Source organism: Symphalangus syndactylus, chromosome 2, assembly GCF_028878055.3.
Source record: "Symphalangus syndactylus isolate Jambi chromosome 2, NHGRI_mSymSyn1-v2.1_pri, whole genome shotgun sequence".
NCBI lineage: Eukaryota > Metazoa > Chordata > Mammalia > Primates > Hylobatidae > Symphalangus > Symphalangus syndactylus.
In genome coordinates this window covers 68,492,647-68,512,013 of record NC_072424.2, presented here as the reverse complement: position 1 = coordinate 68,512,013, position 19,367 = coordinate 68,492,647, and the positions used below count along the sequence as shown (strand labels likewise).

The 19,367-nt window shown below is 40.7% G+C and overlaps 1 long non-coding RNA gene across 1 annotated transcript in view; it reads right to left on the bottom strand.

Annotated features, from left to right (window-relative positions):
• LOC134732749 (uncharacterized) overlaps positions 1-4,589 on the bottom strand; it is a 121,612-nt gene extending 117,023 nt beyond the window's left edge. The window contains exon 1 of the long non-coding RNA XR_010116231.1: positions 4,478-4,589. This is a non-coding gene — a long non-coding RNA (uncharacterized lncRNA). The remainder of the gene's footprint in view (positions 1-4,477) is intronic.
• Positions 4,590-19,367: the final 14,778 nt, after the last annotated feature.

The following is a 19,367-nucleotide window of genomic DNA, read 5'->3' as shown; positions in this document are numbered from 1 at the left end:
TCGAGAATAACTCTAGTACCTGCAGCTCCAGAGCTCGTGCCCTTACCTACCCTTGAGGAATGAAAATCACTGTGCAGACAGCACTTTGGGAGGCTGAGGCAGGCAGATCACCTGAGATCAGGAGTTCAAGACCAGCCTGGCCAACAATGATGAAGCCCTGTCTCTACTAAAAATACAAAAATTAGCCAGTCATAGTGGCACATGCCTGTAATCCCAGCTACTTGGGAGGCTGAGGCAGGAGAATTGCCTGAACCCAGGAGGTGGAGGTTGTAGTGAGCCAAGATTGTACCACTGCTCTCCAGCCTGGGCAACAGAGTAGGACTCTGCTGGAAAAAAAAAAAAAAAAAGGAAAGTGAAGAAAGAAAGGGAGAGAGAGGGAGGGAAAGGGAGAAAGGGAGAAAGAGAGAAAGGAAGGGAAGGAAGGGAAGGAAGGGAAGGAAGAGAAGGAAGGGAAGGAAAGGAAGGAAGGAAGTCACTGTGCATAAATTTAATATAGTCAGTAAGGGGTTCTCCTCCCTTCCCGAGACAGATATACAAAGTAATACCTGAGTACCTGCCAAGATCCATCAAACCTGCTGACCACCATACACTCCATGATGATATGAAGGACCCAACAGAAAGATACAGGAAGTATCCTTGGCGCAGAAATCAACAAAGGTAACACTTATCCAGTCCTAAACATTTGGGCACCATTCACTCATTCAATCCTCACATCTTGGAGTATGCAAGATGAAAATAATTATCTCTATTCACAGATTTTAAAAAGCAACAAACAAACAAACCTGAGTTTCACAGAAGTTAAGGCACTTTTCCAAGATCATTAAGCTTATAATTGGAAAAACCAGGACTGAAACCAAAGTGTTCTAATTTTGAGGGCAGTGTTTTTCCACTGCACTAGGAAAACAAATAGCTTGGAGACAAAACAACATATTTAAACTTTTTAGAAGTGACAGGATTTTAGAGGAATGCTTTGCTTTGTAGACATTGTCAAAGAGTGGTTAAACAGTGGGGTTTGTATCCCTGGACTCCAGCATCAGATTCCAGAATTACATACCTTTAGTTATTGACAGGTACTTTTCAAGGACAGAGAAGAATATGTGTCCAGAGAATGAAAATGTATGACTAAAAATAAAGGAGAGAAAAAGAGACACCAATAAAATAAGTAGTTACGTTGAACAAAAAATATTAAAAAAAAAAGAAGAAGAAGAAGGAACAGTGCTAGAATTGACCAATAATTCACATGGGAAAATAGTGTTTAATGGGCCTAGAAACAGTATTTGTATCTTCTTTGTCTGAATACCAAGGTCCAGGATATTGGATAATCAAATGTTTATCAGTGAGGAGTTTAAAAAGCTCACGCATTTGTGAAAGACACAAAATTTTAAAGGATGGCTGCTTGACAAATTCACAATCTAAGAAGTTATTGAGAAGCTAGAAAGGGATTTGCTAGATCTAAAAATTAAAACCTAATAAGGATAATGTATTATATTGGGCTTATATCCAAAAATATCAGCAAGTTCATGAAAGGAGTACCTATTTGAGTAGCTGCCTATGTTAAAAAGAACAGTGGATTTTTTGTTTATAGCAAACTCAGTGTGAGTCACAACAGCATAATATGGCCACTAAAAAAGCTATTACATATTATACTCATTATCCGAATTAACACTTTATGTTGCCAAAAACCAGTTTTTAAAATACATTTTATTTTATAGTCAACGCAAAGTCTTGTGGCAGGTTGGACAGCTCTTCCACACAGCTCTCCACCATGCGGTGACTCACGACCCAGGCATTCTTCTACCTTGTTGCTATATCATCTGGAGCCCATGACTCCCTAGGTGGCCATGGAGAATTCCTTGGGATGTTCTTATGCATCAGACCTGCAGGAGGCTTGTATTATTTCCACCTGTCACCCATCGGCAAGAATTAGTCATATGACTCCGTCTGGATGCATAAGACAAGGAAATGTTAAAAAAATATCCATTTATTGTGTGAGCACCAATTGTCCCTGCCACATAAACTCTAAAAGTATTTAGCAACATATAGCATTTAGGATGAAAGGGGTAATCATCACTTTTTTCTGAGACCCTTATCAGACCTCACCTGGCACTCACATACTCAGCTTTATTCCTGGGCTTCACTCTCTAAAAAAGATATTTGAAACACTGAAATATCTTCCAAGGAGGGCAATAAGGACAATGAGGGCAATCAAACTATTATCATATGGCAAATTGTTACAGGAAATGAGAATGCTTAACCTACACTTCAGTCTAAGGAGACACAATAGCTGTGTTCCAGTATAGGAATGTCATTTGAAAGAAATTGTTAAAGTGCTTCTGCGAGGTCCTACGGGGTAGAATTTAGCAAGCTTTGTAAAAGTGAGAGCTGGCCAAGGACAGAATGAGCTGCCTCAACATGTCATTTTCCCTTTGCTGGAAAGAGTTAACCAGACCTTGGAGTACCAGTTGCTGATAATCCAGTGTCTCAGTCCATTTTATGATGCTATAGCTGAATACCACAGACTGGGCAATTTTTCATAAACAGAAATTTATTTGTCTCATGGTTCTGGAGGCTGGGAAGTCCAAGAGCATGCAAAAGCACCTGGTGAGGGCCTTCATGCTGTATCACCCCATAGTGAAAGCCAGAAGTCATCACATGGGCAGGAGAGCATGTCAGAGACAGCAAGAGGGGGCCAAACTCACTCTTATAACAAGCCCACTCTCACAATAACAAATCTACTCCCAGGATAATGACATTAATCCATTTATGAGGGCAGAGCCCTCATGACCTAAAGGCCTCTTAAAGGTCCCACTTCTCTATTTTTAGTAGAGATGGGGTTTTTAGCCAGGCATGGTGGTGTGCACCTGTAGTCCCAGCTACTTGGGAGGCTGAGGCAGGAGAATCACTTTAACCAGGGAGGAAGAGGCTGCAGTGAGCCAAGATCAGGCCACTGCACTCCAGCCTGGGTGATGGAGTGAGACTCCATCTCAAACAAAAACAAAAACAAAACAAAACAAAACCAAAAGTCCCACTTATCAGTTGGGAATTAAGTTTCCAACACATGAACTTCATGGGACACATTCAAACCACAGCCCCCAGATATAGTCAATCATCATTATTCACGGATTCTATAGTTGCAAATTTGCCTATTCACTAAAATTTTTTTGTACCCCAAATCAATACTCTGGGGCTTTCACAGTTATTTACAGGCAGGGGCAGAGCTGCACAAAATTTCGAATCAGCCAACATGCACCTTCCTAGCTGAGGTCAAACAAATGATATTCTGCCCTTTGGTTTCAGCTTGCATTCTGTAAACAAGTATCCTTTATGCAGTTTATTGAATACCATGATTTTTGCACTTTTGTGCTTTTTCTTAGAGATTTTTCTATTTAAAATGGCCTCCAAGTGTAGTGCCAAAGCACTGTCTGGCATTCCTAATCACAAGAATGTGCCTTAAAGAGAAAATGTGTGTCTTAGATAATCTTCATGAAGACATCAGCTCTAGTGCTCTTAGCTGAGAGCCCAATGTTAATGAATCAACACTATATATTAAATAAGGTGTCTTTAAATAGAAACACACATAAAACAACGTTATGTATTCATTTGTTGACAAAAATGTGACCATAGGCTTGCAAGAGCCTAACCGTCTATTTCCCCTAGGATCAATGGTTCAGTATTTGCTAACTCAGCGTTTGTGGCAACTTTATGGAATATAAATACCAGGAATAATGGGAATTCACTCTACGTATTAGGAAACAATAGCAATCTTAGCTGACAATTATGGCACATTTATCAAGTACCAACAACTACAGCAGGCACTCTACAGAGATTATCTTCTTTAATTTCTATAATAATCCCATGAGATAAGTAGTTTACCTCTTTTGTAGGTGAGGTAACAGAAGTGCATACTTATCCAAGTCCCAGGATTCAAATTCAGACAGCCTGACTCCAAAATCTGTAATCTCAATCCCTGCATGGTACTGAGTCTCACTAGTTTTGTCACCCTGAACTGGTAAGATTCTGCGATTTTTCCAAGTTACAAACTCATGCCTTTATCCTTTGGTACTTGTTACTTTATTTCCTCACTTCCTTGTGCAAACACACACACACACACACGTGCGGAAATACTGAGAGAGGTTACCTTTGCATTATACATATATGTGTGTGTGTATATATATACGTATATATACACATATATATACATTATATATACGTATATATATACATATATATACATTATATATACATATATATACATTATATATACATATATATATATATGTATATATATGGTGGGAAGACATACACCTTGCATTGCATTCCAGTCCTCAGATGCACAACACCTACCAGTCTTTTAATAATTCATTGAAGAGAAGGCCAACTGATCCTGCTGAACATCCGTTGTCTCAGTACATTTGGGCTGCTATAACAAAATACCATAAGCCAGACAGTTTATAAACAACAGAAGTATATTTCTTACAGTTCTCGAGGTTGGGAGGTCCGTAATCAAGGCACTGGCAGATTCAGGGTCTGATGAAGGCCCACTTTCTTGTTCACAGATGGTGCTTTCTCACTGGTCCTAACATGGTGGAAGGGGCAAAACAGCTCTCTGGAGCCTCTTTTATGAAATCACTAATCCTGTTTATGAGGCCTCTACCCTCAGAACCTAATCACCTCTCAGAGGCCCCACCTCCCTAATACCACCACCTTGCTATTAGGATTTCAACATATGAACTTGGGAGGACACACATTCAGCCCATAGTACCCCTCCTTGCACATCAAAAGAAACAGCACTCTCTGCTTCCTCCACAATCACATCCTCCCTCTGACCCCAGCCCTGCCACTGCAGCCAGAGGAGGGGCTAAAACATCACACATTGGCCTGTCTTTGGGTCCCCGGATCACTGAGGACACTGCTCTTCCTGTGTCCTACTGCCTCTTTGTTCTGGGGGCCCAGAGCAAAGGGGTGGCTCTGTGACCAGGATGCTGAATAAGCAGAACTCCTGAGATATAATTTGCAAGTATCTTTACTTCTGCCTCCCACTATATTTATGAAATTCATTCAGTAGAGAAAAGTTCTTCCACTCCCCAGATGTAACCTTGGGAAGTCTGGTAAGTTTTTGGTTCATGGTTAGATTACAAAATGCCCTGGTCACTTTAGGCCACAAACACAGGTTTAAATCACCTTGCCCCATGTTCCCTACTCCTATCCCTGTCTTATACTTCCAAAACCTTGTCCCCCATCTTATTGTCCTGTCATGGTTATACTGGGGAAGGCAGGAGAGGAAAGGGAGGAAGGAACATTCTTATTTGATCAGTAGCATTGCAAGTTGACTTTGTGCTCTCTAGGCCTGTCAGGTATTTAAACATCTTATTTTGGGGGCACATTTGAAAGCTCTTTGGGGATTCACAAGTATTGCAATCCTCTGCCGCCACTTCATAGACTCGGGCAATGCATCTCCAATCTGGCTGGCTGCCTGGCATTTTCTGCAGCTGCTGGGATGCTGTCGGTGACCTCCAGCTCGCTTTGTTTGCTGAGGTGCCATTGCCCTCTGCAATTAGAGAACCAACATTATTGAGCAGGACCTAAGATGGCCACATCAACTCTTTCATTCATTGTTCACATCAATCATAGGAAATCCCCACAAATCCTTTATCTAAATAAATTCAGGGATATAAGCTATCCCAGTATATCATAGGCTGACCAGATGGGGCACATTCAGAGTGGTATGGCCGTAGACACACCCCTCATAGTCTGGATTCCCCGGAGAAAAAGGCAGACACTGTCCATGATGCCTGGCTAATTACCGAGGGCCCATTTCAAGACTCCAGAGGGTCTTGTTGAAGACCAATGCAAGAGGTAGACACCATCTACCCATCTTCCTTGATAACGGAGAAGACTCAACTCACAATTCGCCCAGCACCTTTCTTCAAAGAAATCCTTTGCCATCAAATTCCTTGTCCACAGATATCTGGACTTTTAGCTATTTTCTATACTCAAAGTGACTATAGAATTGAAGAGTCATAAAACCAAGTGTTTTTAAAAATTATTTTAGATTTAGGGGGTACATGTGCAGGTTTGTTACATGGGCATATTGTGTAATGCTGGGGTTTAGGCTTCTGTTGGACCTATCACCCAAATTGTGAACCTAATACCCAATAGGTAGTTTTTCAACACATTCCCCCTTTCTCTTCCTCCCCCATTTTGGAGTTCCCAGTGTCTACTCTTGCCATTTTTATGCCCATATGTACCCAATGTTTAGCTCCCACTTAAAAGTGAAAACATGCAGTATTTGATTTTCTGTTTCTGCATTAATTCACTTAGGATAATGGCCTGCATTACCATAATGGCTGCATCCATGTTGCTGCAAAGGACATAATTTTGTTATTTTTTATGGCTGTGTAGTATTCCATGGGGTATATGTACCACATTTTCTTTAACCAGTCTACCATTGACGGGCACTTAGGTTGATTCCATGACTTCGCTATTGTGAGCAGTGCTGTGATAAACATATGAGGGCAGGTATCTTTTTGGTAGAATGATTTATTAATATTTTCCTTTGGGCAGATTCCTGGGTAGAACAGTAGTTCTATTTGTAGTTCTTTGGGAAACCTCCATACTGTTTTCCATAGGGGTTTAACTGATTTACATTTCCACCAGTGGTGTATAAGTGTTCCCTTTTCTCCACATCCCTGCCAACATCTGTTATTTTTTGACTTTTTAACAATAGCCATTCTGACTAGTATGAGGCAGTATCTCATTGTGGTTCTAATTTTCATTTCTCTGATGATTAGTGATACTGAACATCTTTTTCATGTTTCTTGGCTGCTTGTATGTCTTCTTTTGAGAAATGTCTATGTTCTTTGCCCACATTTTAATGTTTTTTTTTTCTTGTTGATTTGGTGAAACTGGGTTTTAATCACCTACTTTGAAACTGCAAACAGATGCCCTGTCTCACAACTCTTCCCAGTGTCTGATATCCATCATACCTTGGTACCTTAGCTAGGATTCCAATTTAACATTCCATATAATATACACTCCACTTCCCAAGTCAAAAAATGTATTTTCCAACCACTCAATAATTTGGAGGGTGTGGTTCCAGATGTGGATGCCATCCTGTAAGCCACCAGCAGCTAGACAAAGTAGTCTTTATGATTTCTAATTGACTTGTGTCTTCTAAACTCACACAATTATAGTAATGGGAAAAATTACAAAATGCAGCAACAAACTTTTTACATAATTGTTTCCCAAATAGATAGTGGAAATTCTCCTCTCAAAAGTAATTCTACAGGCTTGACAAGGGATGAAGTCCCTCGTGTACTGGGTTACATGCTCGGAAAAATAAACTAGCACAGCATTTTTATCCAAATGACTATTAAATTTTGCCTAGGTAGGTTTTGTTTTGACAACTTCTATTTCTCAGGGACCAACTCCATTTTTTTCTCTCATTGTTTCAAGGTCATTGGCTAGTTCTTTATCTTTGTCTTCTTATATTAAGAAAAAACACAAGAATTTTTCATTAAGGCTTAAAAGGGACATAACTTCTCAAGCAACTCTTAACCTAGAGTTATTTCTCATTTTTTGTATTCTTCTTCCTCTTTATGGAGTCAGAGCTAATAATTTTTTCTGTTAAATCTTCAGTTTTAATAGGGTCACAAAAAACTTTTGCCCGGTCTGTTACAGAACACAACTATTCTTCTTTCCACACTGAGGTAAGTCACCTCAGTCCTCTCCTTGTACCCAAAGCACCTTATTGTCCAACCTAAAGGGCAGAGGCTGTGGAGCTATCAAAAATTTCAGAGGGCATGGAGATACTAATGAGGCTAGCCAGGTCTCCATGAGGCTCAGAGTGGCTGCCTGTTCTGAAGAGGTTGGGATAATATGGTGTAAAACCAACTAATTTATTTGAATATACATACAAGAAAAACTTTAGAGGAATACTTAAAGCATATTAAAGGAAATACTCAAAGGAATACTCAAAGCCACAAATACAATCCCAAAGACAAATTGAACTTCATAATTTCACCTGTCCTCCCATTAAATCACTTGTGTTTGCTTTCTAGGACTCAAAGCAGTGGTCTCTGAAATAAGATGTGGGTGCTAGGGGATCAGCAAGAAGAGTCATTGAGGGGTAGGAATAAAATTTTACAACTTCTATTTCTATTTATCTAAAAAATAAGAAAGTAGGTAAAGATTTCTAATGTTTAATATACACATTAATTTAGATCCCTTAGTCATTCGCTTGAGCACGTTAGGACAGTTTACATATGTCAGTACTCTGGATTTAGAGATAATAGTTTTAACTAAACCAACCTTCACAACATGGGCAAATGACTTAAAGGGACTTTTCAAAGAAGATATGGATTAAAGAAAATGGTAACGATACCGACAAATAACAAGAAAATGGTAAGACAAACATATCTCCTGTTTCCAGTTTGTGCTCTCGGTCAGCATCAAGAGGAGGTAAAATCATCAGTCAGATAATCATACATATCACTGGGATACATTTATTTTCACACACACAAAAAAAAAATCACAAAATCTGTTCCTTCTTGGTACAGGCGACAGTAAGAGGGATAGAGTAACCTCTTTAAGGGAGAAACCTGTGCTTCGGAGAGAGCATTTCAAAAGCAATGTTTTTGTTGTTATATGATGTTTGTTGCTGGAAATGGTATGCACCACCTTCAAGAACTGCCAAATATAGGTACTTAAACTTACAATTTTCCGATCTGTTTAAAAATGTTTAGGTGAACAGTTTGAACAGTTTCAATGGCTTGTGAACACATTGTGTAAAATATGAGAACAAATAACCTTCACATTTATTTGCATATTGATAAGCAATTGACAGCAGGGAAGATGTAAACATACTGGATAAGTTGAGACAAAAACTTTTGCTTAATTGGTGGACGGATTTGAAAAATAATTATCATAATTTGTAAGTGAAACCAACAATGTACTTCTTCCACTTGAATCCATGTATCTTTGAGTTATTTTCCAGCAGTGATACCATTTGAAACCATGTATTTTAAAAAATTAATCTTGAAATGATATGTTCAAACAGCTGCATCGCTAAGTATTAAGCCAAAATTTTCAAATATAATTAAGCACATGCATTAGCATTCTTCCCATGAAATATTATTGTTATTAAAAGGCAGCCAAAATATACTTTGAAGCATTAATAACTAAAATAAAAATTATTTTGAATATTCATTTTACCTTGAGCTTATCTTTTTAAAATGTTTTTATGTTTTATACTGTATGCAATATAGTATTAATATAGTGATACATATAGATAATTTATGGAAAATAAAGATATTGGAACAAAAGCTCAAACTTTGACAAAGAGAAAATGTGCAAGCAAAGCAGAAGCCACAGGCTTGGAAGCTCAAGTTCAGGCTTCCTGGTCTGGCAGGTTCCTCCTGCTCTAACTGCCTCCTTTTCTGTCAATTTTCCCACACTTCCCCCATGACCACAAAACACTGCTATGTTTTGATCAGTCTGACAAGCTATCTCATAAACACACCAAGCTCTCTTATACCTCTGCATCTCAGCCTAGAATATTTTGTACTTTCTTGTCCATTGCTGAATTCCCACTTTTCCTTTAAGATCTAGACCAAATGTCACCTCCCCTGTGGAAATTTAGTGTCCTAAAAATATATATCAGCAAAAAGGTCTGGTTTGTGGAGAAAAATGATAAAAGAAGATGTGGTGATTCTGAATCTGAGTTCTGCCACTTGAAATCTAGGTATGAGGAAGTTACTGAAACTTTTGATCCTCAGTTTTCTCATCCAGAAAATGGAGATTCTGCATTACCTTGTAACAGGGGCAAATATTTTCAGCTTTGCAGACAAAATGGTCCCTATTGTAACTACTCAACTCTGCCTTTGGAGCACAAAAGCTGGCATAGACAACGCATAAACAAATTGACACGGCCGTGTTCTAATAAAACTTTGCTGACAAAAACAGTTGGTGGATCAGATTTGGCCTGTGGACAGCAGTTTGCCAACCCCTGCCTGATGGAATTATGGTAAAAACTGAAGTGACCCACACAAACATAAGTAAAGCAACCGGTGTATAGTGATTACTTAGTTCATTATGTGTTAGTCCTGGGAAAACATCACTATACAAAAACAAGCATGATCCCCACAGTCATGTTGTGGGGGGGATGGATAGTAAACAATAACACAAATTATATCAATAAACCCACCCACCCCCACCTCCCACCAAAGCTTACAAGGTCAGAGTTAGACGGATCACTGTCATCATTGGTCCATGCGAGGATTGTCTGTTACCTTGTTTTATTTGTCATTTGTCAAGGGTTCTGTGAAGAAAACGTAGGTGGTGTTATGAAAGTGTGTCAAAATATTCTATGAAAACGACACTGCAACCTGAGAAGTGAGTCCACCAGGTGAAGGCAAGCAGGGCCTCGAGGGAAGCTTGCTCCAGGCAGAGGCCAACATGTGCAAAGGTCCTGAAGAGGAAAACAGTTGGTCCAGCTTTGCAAAACACAAGGAAGGCAAAGTTTAGAGGTAGAGGGAAAGAATGAAGATCAGGCTGGATAGGGAGGGAGGGGCCGGGGACCTTGTACAACATATAAAGGATTTGAGATTTGATTTTAAGTTGCAAAGAAAGCCTCAAATATTTTTCAGTGATCTCACTGGTATATACAACATATGTTGGATATATATGTGTGATTATAGTTATTATGTAATTATTATTTATAAGGCAACAAAAATGTTTTGTGAACCACTAATTAATAACACCTCTGAAAATAGTGCCTCCTTCAAATTCTCCCCAACCACCCATTTCGCTTGTGCCATCTCTTTCCTTGTAGGACCCTATTAGATGTACTCAGAAAATTGCTCCAGTCCTGGAATAAAATGTGTGGCCCAAGGCAGGGCATGGGACATCCTCCCCACTTCTGAGGAGGACCCAACACGGCGACAGCCACAGGAACCATGCACCACCCAGGCACAGCAGCCACTCACAGTCTCCAGAGCTCGCACTTGGTGCAGGGTGGCCACTGATGGCATGGGCAGCAGCAGAAGTGGAGTTCTATTCTCAGGGAACTCCACAACAAGCTGTAGAGCTCAAGGAGAGCCCAACAGGGGACCACAAGGGTGCCACATGTGAGCTCAGGTGAGGCATTGTTCCCCCCCTTTCAAAATTAGATTTACACAGAAACAATCGCCTTAGTCCTTGTTGGAGGAGCCAGGGGTCTTATGGAAGCAGCTGAAACACAAGCCACGGAATTGTGGTGAATAGCACCCACAGTACTTCAGTTTTAACAGTGGGGAAAGACAAATAAATGTTGCTGTTAAGGGACGGAAGAAGAAGATGAGGAACAAAAAGCAAAGAAAATAAGATGAGAGGAGAAAAAAAGGAAAAGGGGATCTAAGGGAAAAGAATCCTCATAGTCCTCTCTGCATGACAGCTACTACAAAGGAAGAGCAACCAGGAGCACCAGACAGTGACACGGGATACCAAGAAACAAAAACCAAAGAAGGGACCGACGCAGAAACTGAAAGGGGCAGATGAACATGGACAGACAGAGCCTGAGGGAGACAAAATAAGCTCAATAGATTTCTGAAGTGCATTTATCAAGACAAATTGCTTTTGTCACATCCTGCTGTTTTTGAACATGAGTATGTTGTTGCCTGTTATAGCTGACCTTTACAATTCTGCTTAGCTGCTCAGCAATTAACCAGTATTCCTTAGATGATCTTAGCTCTGTGCTAGAGGAGATAGCCACAACAGGCCCCTGGGGTGGAGGAAGAAGAGAAGAGAACCTGCAGAGAAGGAAATTACTGCACCAGATGCAGAACCACGGAGGCTTCTCGTGTTCTTGCCTGTAGTTCTAAAAACTAAGAATCATTACATACATTTTTAAACTTAAAAAAATGCCTTCTATCATTTGCAACACAGCAACTTTTCCCCTCCACTTGGTGTACTGTAAACTTAAGGCAGAGGTGGTTGGCTTAAGTTACACGTCAAACATCAAACAGACTACAAGACACAGGGGTGAGAAGTGAACCCCTGTCACCTGGCTTGAGCCACGGGCACTTTCTTCTCAGAAACCAGGTGGAAGGCCTGATGCCTTGCCCAGGTATCAGTCCAGATGCATTTGTTCTTCTGAACCTTCGTTTAGAAACACCTTTGGTTCTGGTTTCATGTGATGAGATTGGTGGAAGACGTCTCCACCACAAAGCTAAGATTTTGGCAACCCTTTCAAGCACCATCTTTAGGTTATCCCCTTTTTAGAGCAAGAGGAATTTGAGGCAGAGTGTGTAGGCTTACACAAAGAGCTTCAATGCAGGGGCTAACAGAGATCTGAAATCACTCAGCACTCTTCCTCTGTCTCTATCATACTTAAAATATCCTACACTGAGCCCACAGGCTATCCTTGTATCTCATCCCTCCGAGAATTAAACAGGTCCACTATGATGATGAAGATGTAGACCCAGGGTAACAATATAAACATGTCCTAAGGATGGAATCCACATAATTATTCTAATTGTACATCAAGACTAATTATACTTTGTCTTATTAATAACAAGACAAACTTGCATTTTTGTCTTTATACACATAGGTGCATTACAGTACCTTCTCATGAGGTTATTTGCTTTGTTTGTTTTGAGATGGAGTTTTGCTCTTTCGCCCAGGCTAGAGTGAAGTGGTGTGATCTTGGCTCAATGCAACCTCTGCCCCCGACCTGCTCCCTGGGTTCAAGCAATTCTCCTGCCCCAGCCTCCTGAGTAGCTGAAATTATAGGCACTCGCCATCACGCCCAGCTAATTTTTGTATTTTTAGTAGAGACAGGGTTTTGCCATGTTGGCCAGACTGGTCTCAAACTCCTGACCTCAGGTGATCCACCTGCTTCGGCCTCCCAAAGTGCTGGGATTACAGGCATGAGCCACTGTGCCCAGCCTTATAAGGTCTTTATCATGACAAAAAAGTGAGGTAGAACAAGAAGGTAGGCTACAGTCAATATTTTTTCATATCAAGCGATGATGCTAATACAATAGCCCAAAAATTGAGACAGCTCCAGAACAGATTTCATGGAAGTGCAGTACAAAAGGCGAACAGTGGGCCAGGCACAGTGGCTCACACTTGTAATCCCAGCACTTTGGGAGGCCGAGGCGGGTGGATCACCAGAGGTCGGGAGTTCGAGACCAGCCTGACCAACATGGAGAAACCCCGTCTCTACTAAAAATACAAAATTAGCTGGGCCATGGTGGTACATGTCGGTAGTCCCAGCTACTCAGGAGGCTGAGGCAGAGGTTGCGGTGAGCCGAGATTGTGCCATTGCACTCCAGCCTGGGCAACAAGAGTAAAACTCCATCTCAAAATAAAAATAAATAAATAAATAAATACAAATTAAAAAATCAAAATGTGAACAGAGTTTGGACCCAAGTGAGAGTATGCCATTGTAAGCTGAGATTGGAGAATCATACTAGGTTACTGTCCATCTTTCCAGGCATCATTCTGAAACAGCTGGGCCAACCACAGTCTTATTACTAAGTCCTTGTGGAATGCAACTCTGATCAGTGTACAGTTGGAAGAGAAGGATTTTTTAAATGTCATTTATTATATCTAACACACTTGGAAGGTAATTAAAATCTTGTTCTTGCATTTATTTCTCACCCCACTGCGGGATGGGGATGGAAATAAATTTATACACATAAGAGCTATAGTCAGCAAGGTCAGGTTGAGCCAAGAGGATGAATCATTGGCCCTCAGTGTCAGGCAAAAAGCCACCACCCAGCAAACACAAGGTACCAGAGTTAATACCATGCAGTTCGCTGTCCCCGCTTCCCTAGTTTCCCAGGCTGTGAAGGCCAAAGGGTGAGACAGTTCTCTAAAAGTAGAGGTGGAAATGACAATAGAAGAAAATGTAAAATCCTTGAGATACATGTCAAGGGAAGGGTATGTATATAAAGGGGAGGAGAGAGGACATAGCTCTCCTTATACATCTGTTAACTTAAACACAGCATGAGAAGCCATCACCTGACTTCCTAGAGCAAAAACAAAAAAAGCCAGTTGGATCATTCTCTGCTTGGCCTAGTCATAAGTAGAAGGAAGATTACAGAAATGATTGATGCCACAGTTTCCTCCTTCTGCATAGTTGGGCCATGGATATACATGGTAACAACTGTATGAGGTCAGCACTATTACTAGCCCCACGGTACAGAATGGGAAACGGGAAACAGGCTTGGAGTGGTTAAGCACCTTACCCAAGTCATGCAGCGAAGTGGCAGGTAGCAGACCAGAACACAGACATACCTGATTCCAGAACCATGTTTCTTAACCTGCATAGATTGTCACACAGCAGCTCTGCTCTAGTAAGGGAGCAGCAACATGCTTACTAGGGCTACATTTGATTACTGAGCTTGGTGACTATACAGCCCAGTGCATTTCCTGATTACAATGAGAAGTCAGATTCTGTTGTAACATAGAATCACTTTTTGTTTGTTTTGCAGAAAATCTATGGTGCTGGGCTAAATTCATGCATATTAAATATTTAAAAATTTAGTCATTGACCTAAAAGAGCCTCGCGTTAAGTCACAATGGGTTTAACCTGGCAGTTGTACTCAGGATTAAGATTCCCTTTGCAAGAAACTAAGCCTGAACACAGAAGTTGCTGCTAGTAAAAGACACATTACCAACAGTTTTATAGGGTCTCTGAAAATGATCAAGTTGACTTACAAGATAAAGATTTGCCAGATTGATATCCTTGGCAATGCACAGCTCCTTGTCTAAATTTCCACAAGACATATGAAAATAGAAAGTTTGTGGAAATATAACTTATTTAATGGGCCAGGCCAACTTATTTGGGTAACATAGTTAATCAAATGTGTTTTCAGGCAGCTGCTCTCTGCTATATTCTATTACAGAGCAAATTGTTACAGTTACCAGGCAAACCCCTGGAATAAAAAGCAAAAAGAGTCAGTATGCTCTCCCAGAATCATTGACATAACCTTAGCTGTAACGGTCCAAGTATATGGTTTCTATTCACAATTACAGACTCTCAGAGACATCCATGTACTCCACATCTATGTTTCTGGAAGAAAAAACCTCTTCTTAAATTGATTTGCCCTTTGTCACTGTCACAGATATGTTTTTCCTGTTTTGACAGGTAGTTGTAATTCTATTAGCAGCCCATCGACTTCCCTGTGAAATCGATCTGTGTTAGGCTGGCTGGGTCTTCCTAAACTGGCTGATTTATTGCTTCTGCATGATTCTAGAAAGAGAGGGCACGTGCATACTCGCAAGTGAGCTAAAGAGTCAAGGGGTGGGAGAGGAAATCAGACACTCCTCTGTCACCAAACAGTATGAAGTATCTAAACAATGTTTTAAAACAAATTATTTGTAGCCTCACTGTTGGCTGTCTCCATGGCAGGTGAGCTGCGACCTTTTGTCAGCAGCCTAGCTGAGATGGCTGCTGATGCCTGCAGGTATAAGTGACTGTCAATTTTCTTTATTCATTTATCTTGCTGTCTCATGTTTAAACTAGAAGAAGCTGTTCATCCCAAGTGTCCTCAGTGTCAATCTATCATGTTTGCCTAATTTTGCTCTTGTACATCACATCTCACAGTCACCAGAACATGAGTAGCTGTCTCCAGGTGCCTCTGTCTCTGTTATCTTGCCCACTGAAGGGAGAGCACTTAAGCCAATTTGCAGGAGACCACAGTTTGCCAGAGGTCAGAGACAGAAATCACCACTGCATTTTGTTTAAAGAATCACATCAGAAAAGAAAATAAAGGACAGGGAGGGAAGAGAAGGGAAACCTAATAAACACGCCGGTCCTAAAGTTTGATTCCAAGATTTATGACAGAATCAGGCAAAACTAAATTAAAATAATACATGTGAAAACTGGGCAACCTGAAAATAAGTTGATTTTCCCAGAGACCAAAGAACAAATCATTGTACAAACACATACCTTTTCAAACTGAAAATGATTCCAGAGTTAACTTCATGTACCTAAATATGAATATTAACATCTCACAAATGCTATTTGCAATTTTATCCTTGAGCAGTATAGTGGAGAGGTGACTTCAAAGCAAAATTATTAGTAGGAAGTAAGGTTAAGTGGGCATATTCCACTTTTACATCCTTTCTTCTCCATTCATTTACTCCCTATATGTTTAGGGGCTTCCACCACCCTTATCCTCTGAAATAACACTAGAGCTTTTTCCATTTTCTCTACCCAAAACTTCTCAGATGCTGGACCAGCAAGGCGATCAAGTTTGTTTTTTGTTTGTTTGTTTATTTGAGACTGGGTCTCACTCTGTCACCCAGGTTGGAGTACAGTGGCACGAGCTCAGCTCACTAAAGCCTCTACCACCCAGATTCAAACTATCCTCCTGTCTCAGTCTCCTGAGTAGGCCTCTTCAGCTGGGATTGCAGGTGTGTGCCACCACGCCGGCTAATTTTTGTATTTTTAGTAGAGACAGGGTTTCACCATGTTGACCAGGCTGGTCTCAAACTCCTGACCTCAGGTGATCCACCTGCCTCGGCCTCCCAAATTGCTGGGATTACAGGCGTGAGCCACCATGCCTGGATGGTGATCAAGTATTTTAATATATTATGAAGTAATAGGTTTCACGTATTAACTCTCTCAGTAAGATTTTTCATTTTTACTGGGAATTTTTATGAGAAAAATACCCTAACCCAAAATAGAGACTCATGGTGAGAGCTGTGGGCACCAGTGAAGACAGTTCAGAAGATATTTGTTAGCAAGTGTACCACAGGGCAGGGGACATTTGTTAGCAGGCATACCTTTCAATGGCCCTCAAATGATAGCCCTAGAATGATGCAGGTTCTACACCACAAGCATCATCTCCTCTGTCTACAGAACCCTGTAGAAACTGATAGTCTTGTGCTAGGCTGTGCTGTACTATGTCAACTTGGTTAAGCTGAGAACCCTGAAGCTTCCAGGTTAAAGTTGGCCAAAAGAGGAACTTGTGTGAGATTTGGGAGACAGAGGTAAAGCAACAGGCTTGACTCTTGGAAAATAGTCACACCCTTCTCCCTGGTCCTACTGAGGCAGCTGCGTGTGCTTGCCTTCTCAGATTAGGCAACACAGATTTCCCTGCCAGCTCGCCCTTATCCATCATGGCCAGTACTTCAGACATACTGGCTAGTGACTCCTTCTCTGATCCTCCAACTCCTCCTCTGGACCTTACTTCCCCAGTTCCTCCCACATTTGTGTCATATCTAATTCCTATAAGAAATCTCCTATTTCCTTGATACTCATAGGGCCTCTGCTTGCTGGCTGAACCCTGGCTGATACAGTCCCTTGCAGAGAGCTTCAGAGAAGATATATCGTACAAGGCTGTGCACAGGTGCATCAATCATAGCCAAAAGTTATCTCGTGTTACAAGTACTAGAATCAAACTTAAACCTACATTATTTGTCTGAGCCTCTGATGTGTGCTGTGCATGTGAAATGTAATTTACAATTTATATTTTCAAATTGTTTATTTTATCATTTTTAAAGCTGAACTTGATTTTCAATATGTGCTCTCTATATACCAGCTAAATTAATGAGGTTACAGACTCAAGTTTCAAAAAACCAATCACTAATAGAGCAATCATCAACAATCACCTCGAAACCCCAAGCTAGATAGATCATATTATATCATATATCCTCTTAAGTAAGGGTACTAGGTCATGAATATTTACAGTTTCTGATCAAAATCAATATTATTCCTAAGTCAGAGATTGAAATGCTCTACATCTCAGGACAGAGTGGTTAGGACAAATGCAGACCCCAAAGTGTGTCCTACATGAGATTTTGAACAAGTTTTTTTTTTTTTTTTTTTTTTTTGAGATGGAGTCTTGCTCTGTCACCCAGGCTGGAGTCCAGTGGCACCATCTTGGCTCACTGTAAGCTCTGCCTCCTGGGTTCACGCCATTCTCCTGCCTCAGCCTCCTGAGTAGCTGGGAATACAGGTGCCTGCCACCATGCCCAGCTAATATTTTTGTATTTTTAGTAGAGACGGGATTTCACGGTGTTAGCCAGGATGGTCTCGATCTCCTGACCTTGTGATCCGCCCACTTTGGCCTCCCAAAGTGCTGGGATTACAGGCGTGAGCCACTGCACCCGGCCTTGAACAAGTATTTTTAACTTAATTACCTAGCACATATGAACAATGGGCCAAAGGTCTAATCATATTCCCACTAAAATCAGTGTTTAACTTACAGCCCCCAGGTGTCATGATAACAGGATTGAATCAATTATGTATCAACAATGATGCTGATCAGAATTAAGTATATCATTTTGAGTTGCTCAAGTCTAATTCCACTAAAATCATGTTTTGAAACTCAAGCCTTATCTAAGTGTATTAGTCTGCTAAGACTGCCATACAAATACCACAGACTAGTGGCTTAAATAAATAAAATTTATTTTATCACAGATCTGGAAGATGAAAGTCCAATATGCCAGCAGGGTAGGTTTCTGGCGAGTCCTCTCTTCCTGGCTTGCCGATGACGTCCTCCCACTGTGTCCTCACATAGCCTTTTCTCTGTGCATGCGTGCTCCTGATGTCTCTTCTTCTTATGACACCAGTCCTTTTAGATTAGGGCGCCACCCTTATTACTTCATTTAACCTTCATTACCTCCTTGAAGGCACCATCTCAAGTATAGTTACATTGGGAGTTAGCACTTCCACATATGAATTTGGAGAGGATACAATTCAACCCATAACTGCAAGACGTACTGACAAAAAGAAAATTGATTTGAATACATGCTTTATATGTCCATGACTCAAGCTTGAGTCATATCTAATGCTCATATGCCAAGCAGAGCTGCTATCCACTCACAACTGCTATTAAAATTTGAAATGACATGCACAGATACCAATTTCTAATTTTTTTTTTTTAATTTGGAAATGCTTGTGATGGGTGAAAGGAGGGGCTGAGAAAAGGGGGAAAGAGTGCACAATGCCATGGGAAGCAAATTTGCAAAGAAAAGTAGAAAGTCAGGCACTGGCTAGTAAGTGGATGGCATAGGGTTACAAATAGATAATAAGGAGGACCTGGAGATGTAGGAAAAGTAATAGTGTATGTGTACATATGTGCATGCATGCTGCTTATAAAGCATTAGGGTAGAGGAATTGAGAGGTAAACATCAAAAGATATAGACTAATCTGCCTATAGATGCTGCCTTTTGGCCAGATGCTCACAACAGGTCCATTCAGATTTGGTTGGGGGCAGGGTCACAAGTTACAATGGAAAGGTAACCACTCATAAGAAAGGTGTGAAGACTACAATTGCTCTTAAAGGGATACCTGTTTCCGGCATTTACCATGGCATGATAACAAACTGGAACTTCAGGAAGGAAGAAAAAAAAACTGTTTCCATGAATTT